Genomic DNA, 12,042 nt, shown 5'->3' on the forward strand with positions numbered 1-12,042 from the left:
TAGATAAACAAATTGTGGTATATGCATTCAATGGAATACTGCTCAGCAATAAATTGAATGGAATGTTAATAAATCCCAAAATGAATTTTGAAGTATTATGCCAAAAAAATGAAGACACGAAATTATATATTTTGTAAGATTCTATTTATTTGAAATTCCAGAACAATCAGAACTATATGTGTTGCACTATCCACATTATTTTTTACTTTTTTTCAACTTTTATTTAATAAATAAATTTCCAAAGTACACTGTTGAATTATAGCAGCTTTTCCCTCCATAACCACTCTCCCACCCACAATCATCCCATCTCCCACTCTCTCTCCCATCCCATTCTTCATCAAGACTCATTTTCAATTATCCTTATATACAGAAGATCAATTTAGTATATACTAAGTAAAGATTTCAACAGACTGCACCCACTCAGACACACAAAATACAGAGTACTGTTTGAGTAGTAGTTTTACCATTAATTTGCTTAGTACAACACATTAAGGACAAAGATCCTACATGGGGAGTAGGTGCACAGTGACTCCTGTTGTTGATTTAATAATTGACACTTTTATTTATGACGTCAGTAATCACTCGAAGCTCTTGTCATGAGCTGCCAATGCTATGTAAGCCTCTTTGGTTTGCCAACTCTGATCTTATTTAGACAAGGCCATAGTCAAAGTGGAAGTCTTCTCCTCCCTTTAGAGAAAGGTACCTCCTTCTTTGATAGCCTGTTCTTTCCGATGGGATCTCACTCACAGAGATCTTTCATTTAGGTCATTTTTCTTTCTTTGCCACAGTGTCTTGGCTTTCCATGCCTGTGAAACTCTCATGGGCTTTTATGCCAGATCCGAATGCATTAGGGCTGATTCTGATGTCAGAGTGCTATTTAGGGCATTAGCCATTCTGAGTCTGCTGCCCATGTAGGATAATTCTCTCCTTTTTAATTCTATCAATTACTATTTGCAGACACAGGTCTTATTTATGTAATCCCTTTGAGAGTTAATCCTATCTTTTTGATCCATTATTAGCTTAAACTGATCACTTTGACTAGAGATGGCATTGGTACATGCCACCTTGATGGGATTGGATTGGAATCCCCTGGCACATTTCTAGCTCTACCATTAGGGGTAAGTCTGAGTGAGCATGTGCCAAACTGTACATCTCCTCCCTCTCTTATTCCCACTCTTATATTTAACAGGGATTATTTTTCAGTTAATTTTAAATGCCTAAGAATATTTGTGTGTTAATTAAAGAGTTCAACCAGTGGCATTAAGTAGAACAAAAAATACTAAAAAGAATAAAATAGTAAGTTATTCCTCGACTTTCAGAACAAGGGTTGATCAAGACATTGTTTCCATTCGTGTCTGTTTCACTTCAACAGGTTTCCTTTTAGGTGCTCTGTTAGTTGTCACCAATCAAGGAGAACGTATGATATTTGTCCCTTTGGGACTGGCTTATTTCACTCAGCATGATGTTTTCCAGATTCCTCCATTTTGTTGCAATTGACCAGATTTCATTTTTTTTTACAGCTATATAGTATTCTATAGAGTACATATCCCATAATTTCTTTCTTTCTTTCTTTCTTTTTTTTTTTTTTTTTTTTTGACAGGCAGAGTGGACAGTGAGAGAGACAGACAGAGAAAGGTCTTCCTTTTCCGTAGGTTCACCCTCCAATGGCCGCCACAGCCGGCGCGCTGCGGCTGGTGCACCATGCTGATCCGAAGCCAGGAGCTTCTCCTGGTCTCCCAGGCGGGTGCAGGGCCCAAGCCCTTGGGCGATCTTCCACTGCACTCCCGGGCCACTGCAGAGAGCTGGATAGGAAGAGGAGCGACTGGGACAGAATCCGGAGCCCTGACTGGGACTAGAACCTGGTGTGCCGGCCCCACAGGTGGAGGAAGAGCCTATTGAGCCAGTTGCCAGCCCCCATAATTTCTTTATCCAGTCTTTTGTTGATGGGCATTTAGATTGATTCCAGGTCTTAGCTATTGTGAATTGTGCTGCAATAAACATTGAGCTGCAGACAGCTCTTTTACTTGCAAATTTAATTTCCTTTGGGTAAATTCCAAGGAGTGGGATGGCTGGGTCCTGTGGTAGAGCTATATTCAGGTGTCTAAGCAATCTCCAAACTGACTTCCAAGTGGCTTTGCCATTTTGCATTCCCACCAAGAATGGGTTAGTGTCCCTTTTTCTCCACATCCTCGCCAGCATCTGTTGTTGGTAGAATTCTGTATGTGAGCCATTCTAACCAGGGTGAGGTGAAATCTCATTGTGGTTTTGATTTGCATTTATGTCATTGCTAGTGATCCTGAACATTTTGTAATGTGTCTGTTGGCCATTTGGATTTCCTCTTTTGATAAATGTCTATTGAGGTCCTTAGCCCATCTCTTAACGGGTAGTTTGTTTTGTTATTGGGAAGAGTCTTGATCTCTTTGTAGATCTAGTTATTAAACCTTTATTGGTTGCTAATTTGCAAATAATTTTTCCCATTTGTCGGTTGCCTCTTCACTTTCCTGACTGTTTCTTTTGCAGTCCAGAACTTCTCAATTTGATTCAATCCCAGTTGTTAATTTTGGCTTTGACTGCCTGTGCCTCTAGGGACGTTTCCAAGAAGTCTTTGCTTCTGCCTTTATCTTGCAGGGTTTCTAGGATATTCTCTAATAATATGATGGTGTCAGGTCAATGATTTAGATCTTTAATCTATGTTGAGAGGATTTTTGTGTGAGGTATACGGTAGGGGTCTTGCTTCATGCTTCTGCACATGGAAATCCAGTTTTCCCAGCACCATTTGTTGAATACACTGTTTGCTCCAGGAATTGGTTTTAGATCCTTGATCAAATATAAGAAGGATGTAGATGTTTGGATTGATTTCTGGTGTTTCTTTTCTGTTCCATTGGTCTATACATCTGTTTCTGTACCATTACCAGGCTGTTTTGATGACAACTGCCCTGTAGTATATTGAAATCACATGTTGTGATGCCTCTGGCTTTGTTTTTGTTGTACAAGATTACTTTAGCTATCCAAGGTCTCCTGTGTCTCTATATGAATTTCAGCATCAATTTTTTCCAGATCTGAGAAGAATGTCTTTGGTATTTTGATTGGTATCGCATTGAATATATAAATTGCTTTTGGGAGAATGTACATTTTGATGATATTGATTCTTCCAATTCATGAGCATGGAAGATTTTTCCTTTTTTGTGTATCCTCTTCTATTTCTATCTTTAAGATTTTGTAATTCTCATTGTAGAGATCATTAACATCCTTGTTTAAGTTTATTCCAAGGTATTTGATCGTTTTTTGTGGCTATTGTGAATGGGATTGATCTTAAGTTCTTTCTCAGCCATGGCATTACGTGTGTATACAAAGGCTGTTGATTTTTGTGCATTGATTTTATATCCTTCTACTAGGCCAAACTCTTCTATGAGTTCCAATAGTCTCTTAGTAGAGTTCTTTGGATCCCCCCTAGATAGAGAATCATATCATCTGCAAAGAGTGATAGTTTGACTTCTTCCTTCCCAATTTGTATCCCTTTAATTTCTTTTTCTTGCCCAATGTCTCTGGCTAAAACTTCCAGAACTATATTGAATAGCAGTGGTGAGAGTGGGCATCCCTGTCTGGTGCCAGACCTCAGTGGAAATGCTTCCAACTTTTTCCCATTCAATAGGATGCTGGCCATTTGTTTGTCATAAATTGCTGTTATTGTATTGAGGAATGTTTCTTCTATACCAAATTTGCTTAGAGTTTTCATCATGAAAGGGTGTTGTATTTTATCAAATGCTTTCTCTGCATCTATTGAGATAATCATATGGTTTTTCTTCTGCAGTTTGTTAATGTGGTGTATCACATTGATGGATTTGCGAACATTGAACCACCCCTGCATACCTGGGATAAATTCCACTTGGTCTGGGTGGATGATCTTTCTGATGTGTTGTTGCATTCTATTAGCCAGAATGTTATTGAGGATTTTTGCATCTATGTTCATCAGGGAAATTGGTCTGTAATTCTCTTTCTTTGTTGCATCTTTTTCAGGTTTAGGAATTAAAGTGAAGTCAGGTGCTATAAGCTGTAGGACTGTAAACTTTCAAAACTGTGTTCTGAAATAAATTTATTTTCCTTTATAAGTGGCTCCTTTCAGAAATTTTTTTTTGACAGGCAGAGTGGACAGTGAGAGAGAGAGAGACAGAGAGAAAGGTCTTCCTTTGCCGTTGGTTCACCCTCCAATGGCCGCCGCGGCCAGCGCGCTGCGGCCAGCGCACTGCACTGAGTCGATGGCAGGAGCCAGGCGCTTCTCCTGGTCTCCCATGGGGTGCAGGGCCCAAGGACTTGGGCCATCCTCCATTGCACTCCCTGGCCACAGCAGAGAGCTGGCCTGGAAGAGGGGCAACCGGGACAAAATCCGGCACCCCGACCGGGACTAGAACCCGGTGTGCCGGCGCCGCAAGGCGGAGGATTAGCCTAGTGAGCTGTGGCGCCGGCCAGAAATTTTGTTTTAATAATGAAAACTGACAAAAACCAATAACACTCATTTTTATTATTAAAATTGTTTTGTCCAGGATAATATAATCTAGAAAACAGAGAGCAGCGAGTACATTTCAGATAAAAGAGGAACATGAAGAAATCCTTTACAGTGTGGAAGGTATGAGGATGGGAGCAGGGAAAGTGAGCCTAAGGTGGCTGGAATGTAAGTACTGAGAACAAAGATTGAAGCAAGATAGACTGTGGTCCCACTAAGAGAAAGCCTGTGCAGCCAAGCTGAAGAGTTTCAGTGTAATTCAAAGGCAATGGGAGTTTTGAGGAAATGTGTAACATGATCAGAGTTTACAAGAGAAAGTTTAGCTTGCCACTGTGAAAATGGAAAGTGGAGAGAGAGGAGGTTACTACTCCAGCTGTGGCGCTATTATCCAGCACAGCATCCTATGGATTTTGCCCAAAGTTTTTTAAAGGTCAGAGACAATTCTGTGTGACCCTGAAATCAGGGAAGACCCAACATTTTGAAAAGTCAGGAGGAAGAAAAAATGAAAAGAATCTATGTGTTTAAGTTATTATCATTTTATTTGAAAGGGAGAGAGGAAGGAAGGACGGGAGAGAGAGAGAGAGAGAGAAAGAGAGTGAGAGAGAGAAAGGGAAACTTCCATCTGTTGATTCACTCACCAAATGGTGGCAATGGCTGGAGCTGGGCTGATCTGAAGCCAGGAGACAGAAGTTTCTTCCAGATCCAAAGATTTGGCCCATTTTCTACTGCTTTTCCAGGCCATAGCAGAGAGCTAGATGGGAAGTGGAGCAGCCAGGCCTTGAATGGGCACCCATATGGGATGCCAGCACTACAAGCAGTGGCTTTACCACCTGTCACAGCACTACCCCCAACCTGCAGTGATTTTATAGGTGAAAAATATCATTACAACTAGCACTATACATTAAAAAATGAATTACAGAATAATTAAAGATACACATGCCCTACATTATGTAACTGGTAAATAATATCACAATTAGAACCTGGATAATTTTATTCCAGAGTCCATGTGCTTAACTGTGAAGGCGTTGTGCCTTGTTTTGAGCACAGCATTAACTTTTGTCATAAATTGTTCTATTTTGTTCCTTGAATTGCGGTGAAATCTGCTCCACTTTCTATCCAGCTCTCTGCTGTGGCCTGGGAAAGCAGAAGATGGCTCAAGTCCTTGGGCCCCTGCACCCATGTGGGAGACCCATAGAAGATTCTTAGATCCTTGCTTTTGATCAGCACAGCTCTGGCCGTTGCAGCCAGCTGGGGAGTGAAACAGTGGATGGACTACCTCTCTCTCTCTCTCTCTCTCTCTCTCTCTCTCCCTACCTCTCTTTCTCTCTGTGTGTAACTCTGACTTTCAAGTAATAAGTTAATAAGTAAGTAAATAAGTAAGTAAGTAAATAAATAAATAAATGAAATCATCTAGTCTCATAGATGTATACAAAGTTCATTATCTGTTATGTGGACACAGAAACTATAGATGACCTTCAGTAAAGTTATGTCTCAATCCCTCTCCTCAAACTTTGGAATGTACGAACTTTGAAATGTTTTAGTATATGTGGTTTTCATTTTCTTTTACTTTCCTGAGAAAATTTCTTTACTGTTTTGGGGCTGGTGCCGTGGCTCACTTGGTTAATCCTCTGCCTGCAGCCCCGGCATCCCATATGGGCACCAGGTTCTAGTCCCGGTAGCTCCTCTTCCAGTCCAGCTCTCTCCTGTGGCCTGGGAGGGCAGTGGAGGATGGCCCAAGTGCTTGGGCCCCTGCACCCGCATGGGAGACCGGGAGGAAGCACCTGGCTCCTGGCTTTATATCAGTGTAGCTCTGGCAGTAGTGGCCATTTAGGGTGTGAACCAATGGAAGGAAGACCTTTCTCTCTGTCTCTCTCTCTCACTGTCTATAACTCTACCTGTCAGATAAATAAATAAATAAATAAATAAATAAATAAAAAATTTCTTTACCATTTTATCACATTAACAATATAAGAAGCCTTTTACACTTATTGGTGAAACCAATAAAAAGTTGGATAGCATAGAGGTCAATTGAATATGTCGATACGTTAATGACAGAGACAGAACTAAAGCCTATTTTTGCCTCTATTCAATATACATAATAAATATTGAAAAAAGTTTAATTTTTTAAATTTACACATTTTTCTTAATATAAAGAGAAAAGATTTCATGGGTACTGTCATAAGAAGATGTCCGTACTTCCCTCCTTCCCCTTCTATCTCCACAATCCCTTCGTCCCTCCCTTCTTTTCATTAATTTTTTGCACATATAATTTTAGTCTGCTCTATAATCACAGACTTAATTTATGTTTGAGATAAAGTGTGCAAAATACAAGGAGTCAAGAATTGTATTTGTTTTGTTTACAGTGTCCCGATCCAGGCAACATAACCGAACACTTATTTCTCTCAATCGATATTTCTTGAATGAATTAATAAATGGCATTAGCTCATCTAAATGCACTCTATTGTAGCATTGTTGGATAATAGTGAGCAAAATACATAGTTCAGCCACACGGTGGAGCCATTTCACACGGATTTTAAAACCACATCTAAAGAGCAAATTAACCCAATAGAGGCTCTTACTGTTGATAAAGTAATTTAAATTAGCATATGAAATAAAATAGTTAGATAATTTATCTGACATTTCTACTTACTTATTCTACATTATAAAGTAAATCTGCCACAAAACTGAAATTACTAGAAAAGAATGTGAATTTGGCTTTTATGTGCTGACTTGTTTTCAGGATTTGGGTTTCTGGGCTATCCTAACCCATATAATACTCATTTGTAATTGGTAGGCACCACACTACAGCACTGTTTTGTCACTGTGCATCTTTGAGACTGTCAAAAGCAACCACAACCACAGTGGATTAAGCCATCTTCTGCAGTGCTGGCATCCCATGTGAGCGCTGGTTGAGTCCTGTCTGTTTGCTTCTGATTCATCTCCCTGCTAATGCACCTGGGAAAGTAACAGAGGATGGTCCAAGTGCTAAGGCCCTTGAACCCACATGGGAGATCCAGAAGAAGCTCCTGATTCTCGGCTTTGGCACCTGGCCAAGCCCTACTCACTGTGGTCATTTAGAGAGTGAATCTGTCTCTCTCTCTCTCTCTCTCTCTGACTCTGTTTCAAATAAGAAAGGCAGTTGTGAAGTCTGCTTTCGTCTCTACTTAGAACTGTTTCTTTACCTTTGATTTAGTTTTTTCATTCAGTGATGGGGAAAAGGGAACTGAAGAGAATTTTAGCCTCCTACACAATAACATCTCAGAGTTGAATTTTCAGTTTTATTCAAGGTTCTTGCTGTCCACCCATATCCAATACAAATATACCCTTTGTAACACACACACACACACACACACACACACACACACATTGAATTCTCAAACCTTCCAACTAGGGCTACAAATATCATTATCTGTATAGTGCCCTGGTTTTAGAATGATGTGTTAACAACTCTTAATGTGCTACTTCATTTTTAAAAATTTTTATTTATAGAAGGTAAACAAATTTCATGTATTTCATATATGTAGATTTAGGAATACAGTGATACTTCATTAACTACCCTCCCACCTCCTTCCTTTCTTATTCTTTCTTTTAATGTTTACAATGATATATCTTCAGGTTATCTTACAATCATAAGATAAACCTTCCCACTAAGTAAAGAATTCAACAAAAAGTAAGAAAAAAAGACATTGTTCTTCAATACCAGAGATAAGGGCTTGTATACAATGATCAAATTTTATAATGTCAATTTTGCTCACATACATTACATTTTTTGCACTGTATTAATTACCAGAAATCAGAGAAATATATGTGTTTGTCTTTTTGGGACTGGCTTATTTCACAAAGTATAATGGTTTCCAGTTGCATCCATTTTGTTGTAAAAGATAAGATTTCATTCTCTTTTATGGCAGAGTAATATTCCATAATGTACATAAACCACATTTTCTTTATCCTGTCATCAGTTGATGGGCATCTTGGTTGATTCCATATCTTACTATTTTGAATTGAGCTGAAATAAACATTGGGTACAGATAATCATCTCATTTGCTGACTTCATTGTCTTTGGGTAAATTCCAAGGAGTGGAATGGCTGGGTAATATGGTATGTCTATTTTCAGCTATCTGAGTAATCTTAATACTGTCCTCCACAATGGTTGATTTCTGTGTAAGAGCATTTCCAACCGGGGTGAGGTGAAATGTCATTGTGGTTTTGATTTGAATTTTTCAGATGGCCTAAGCATTTTTTTCATATGTTTGTTAGCCATCTGAATTTCCTCTTTTGAAAAATGCTTGTTCAAGTTCTTTGCCCAGTTCTTAAATGGATTTTTTTGTTGTTGCTGCTGTTTTTGCATTTCTTCAGCTCTTCAGGGATTCTGGATATTAATCCTTTATCTGTTGCATAGTTTGCAAATATATTATCTCATTCTGCCTTTTGAATCTTTACTTTGCTAAGTGTTTTCTTTGCAGTGCAGAGATTCTCAATTTGATGTAATCCCATTTGTCAATTTTGGCTTTTATTGTCTGTACTTCCAGGGTCTTTTCTGAGAAGTCTTTGCTGATGTCAAGGTGTTGCAGAGTTTCTCCAATGTTCTTCTCTCATAATTTGGTGGAGTCTGGTTTAGATCTGTTTTAAATCATTAATCCATTTTGAGTTGATTTTCATATAAGATTCAAATAGGGATCTTGTTTCATGCTACTGCAGGCAAAGATCCAATTTTGTTTGCTGAAAAGACTGCTTTCTCCAGGGCTTGTTTTTAGCTCCTTTGTCAAAGATTAGTTGATTGTAGTTGCATGGATTGATTTAATGCACTATTTCTTATGGACATCTTTCTGTAGGAAGTTTCAATCTATTTTTTTTTTTTTGACAGGCAGAGTGGACAGTGAGAGAGAGAGATAGAGAGAAAGGTCTTCCTTTGCCATTGGTTCACCCTCCAATGGCCGCCACTGCGGCTGGCGCACCGCGCTGATCCGATGGCAGGAGCCAGGCACTTATCCTGGTCTCCCATGGGGTGCAGGGCCCAAGCACTTGGGCCATCCTCCACTGCACTCCCTGGCCACAGCAGAGAGCTGGCCTGGAAGAGGGGCAACTGGGACAGAATCCGGCACTCCTACCGGGACTAGAACCTGGTGTGCCGGCACCGCAAGGCCAAGGATTAGCCTAGTGAGCCGCGGCACCGGACTTCAATCTATTTTTCTTTTTTAATCAGTTAAGTGATATGACTGAGTTCTTCTCTTTTGGAACCATTATGACAGATCTAGTTTGAAATTCAAGCCACCTGGGATAATTATTGGAATTATAGCCCCCCTATAAGATAGCCCAGTCATGCTAATGAAATGAAACATAATGACAGTACTAGGACATGGAATTAAGCATAATATGAACTCAATTTTGGCAATTTTGTTTGGCTTCCTACAGGAGGGTGTTCTAAATCTCTTGTCACTGGGGCCAGCGCTGTAGCATAGTGGGTAAAGCCACTGCCTGCAGTGCCAGAATCTCATGTGGGCTCTGGTTAAAGACCCAGCTATTCCACTTCCAATTCAGCTCTCTGCTATGGTCTGAGAAAGCAGTAGAAGGTGGCCCAAGTCCTTGCACCCTTCCTTGTTGAAAACCTGGAAGAAACTCCTGGGTCCTGGCTTTCAATTGGTCCGTCTCCAGCCATTGCCGCCATTTGAGCAATGAACCAACGAATTGAAGACCTCTCTCTCTGCCTCTGCCTCTCTGTAATTCTGCCTTTCAAATAAATAAATAAATAAATATTTTTAAAATATAAATAAATCTCTTGTAATATTTTCTTATTTTTTAATTTTACCATTTTCCAAACTCTCAAAAGCTTAATGCCACCTTATTTTTATCCAAAACCCCAAAATATACATACCAACATATTGCTGCACCATTCTAAATAATGCCTCAAAATTTAAAATCTCTCACTTACTCAACCATATTAAAAACCATTTGAAAATTCTGTTTTCTCAATGCTTCATAATATTATGTTTGAATAAACATTCCATCAAAATCCCTTAACATTCTCAGGGGTTTTCCAACTCAACAAGCTCCATAGCATTGGAGAGTTTGAGGGTGATAATAATGCTTTTATATATGTACAATATATATTCTACATATATGTGTGTGTACAAATTGATATTATTTAAATAATATTATTTTATTTAAATGTTTTAAAAAGATATGAGGTGATTATTTCTTAACTAATATATGCAACTTTTTAAAAATGTATTTATTTATTTACTTACATAAAAACAGAGTGAGAGGGAATGTGGGAGAGACAGAAATTTTGAGAGATGGGGACTGGTGCTGTAACATGGCGGGTAAAGCCGTCGCCTACGGTGTAGGCGGTTCCACTTCCCATCCAGCTCTCTGATGTGACCTAGGAAAGCAGTAGAAGATGACCCAACTCCTTGGGCCCTTGCACACATATGGGAGACCCAGAGGAAGCTCCTGGCTCCTGGCTTCAGCTCTGGCCATTGTGGCCATCTGGGGAGTGACCCAGAGGATGGAAGACCTCTTTCTCTGTCTCTCTCTCTACCTCTCCTTTTCTCTCTGTGTAACTCTGACTTTAAATTAAATGAATAAATCTTTTTAAAAAAAGAAATTTAGAGAGATCTTCCATTCACTCCCAGGTCTGGGCCAGGCTGAAGCCAATAGCCAAGAATTTGATCCAAGTGTCCCGTACGGGTGTTAGGGTCTCAAGCACTTGGGACATCATTCACTGCCTTTCCCGGTACATTATTAGGAAGTTGGACTGGAGTGTAGCAACTTAGGACACTCTGAAATGGGATGCTTGTATTGCAAGAGGTTCTTAACTCACTGCATTGCGCTGCTAGCCCTTGAGCCACTTTTTAACTGTAGCAGATGAAAGTAAACAGATATCGATAAAGAAACCTGCTGCCAACAGCCCTCATATTAAGAGTTAACAATGGAAACAATCTGACACTTTTCTGCAGAATTTCTTAGAAGTTCTAGGTTAAAAGTCTGAGGTATGGCTAGAATGGAGAAAGAAAACGAAAAAAGGAAATCATGAGGTTTTCGCTAACAATAAATTATGAAACTAGAACATAAAAAGCCAAGCTAGCATATTAGAATGAATAACAGAAAGACAGAGACAAGGAGAACTTTCAATGGGCTCTGAATAATCCTCAAAGACTAGCTTCAAAATTTACCTCTGCTTAGATTTAATTGCATATGGTTTGATTGGATCCTATTTAAGCCTCAGGGTATTATTGAAAATAATAGAGTAATTGGTCAGCAATTAGAGAAACCTAAGAGCTGAGTGTAACATCAAAGCAAGCATGTGGTTTGACAAGGATCAGAGAAAGGAATAGTAAAAGGGGCATTGCTAAGTCCTCTGTCTTATATGGGTGTCTGAGTGCATGTTCAAGACTGAAATCTCAGAGATGCAGCATTAGAAAGTCATGCTGATGAGAAAAGAGACCTCTGTAATTTACCAAATTCACTAAACAAAGTAAGAACAACAAACAAACAAACAGAAATCCCCTCCCATGAGAAAGAGATGCAGAGAATAAGTATCC

The sequence above is a fragment of the Oryctolagus cuniculus genome, chromosome 4, assembly GCF_964237555.1.
Source record: "Oryctolagus cuniculus chromosome 4, mOryCun1.1, whole genome shotgun sequence".
Classification (NCBI taxonomy): domain Eukaryota; kingdom Metazoa; phylum Chordata; class Mammalia; order Lagomorpha; family Leporidae; genus Oryctolagus; species Oryctolagus cuniculus.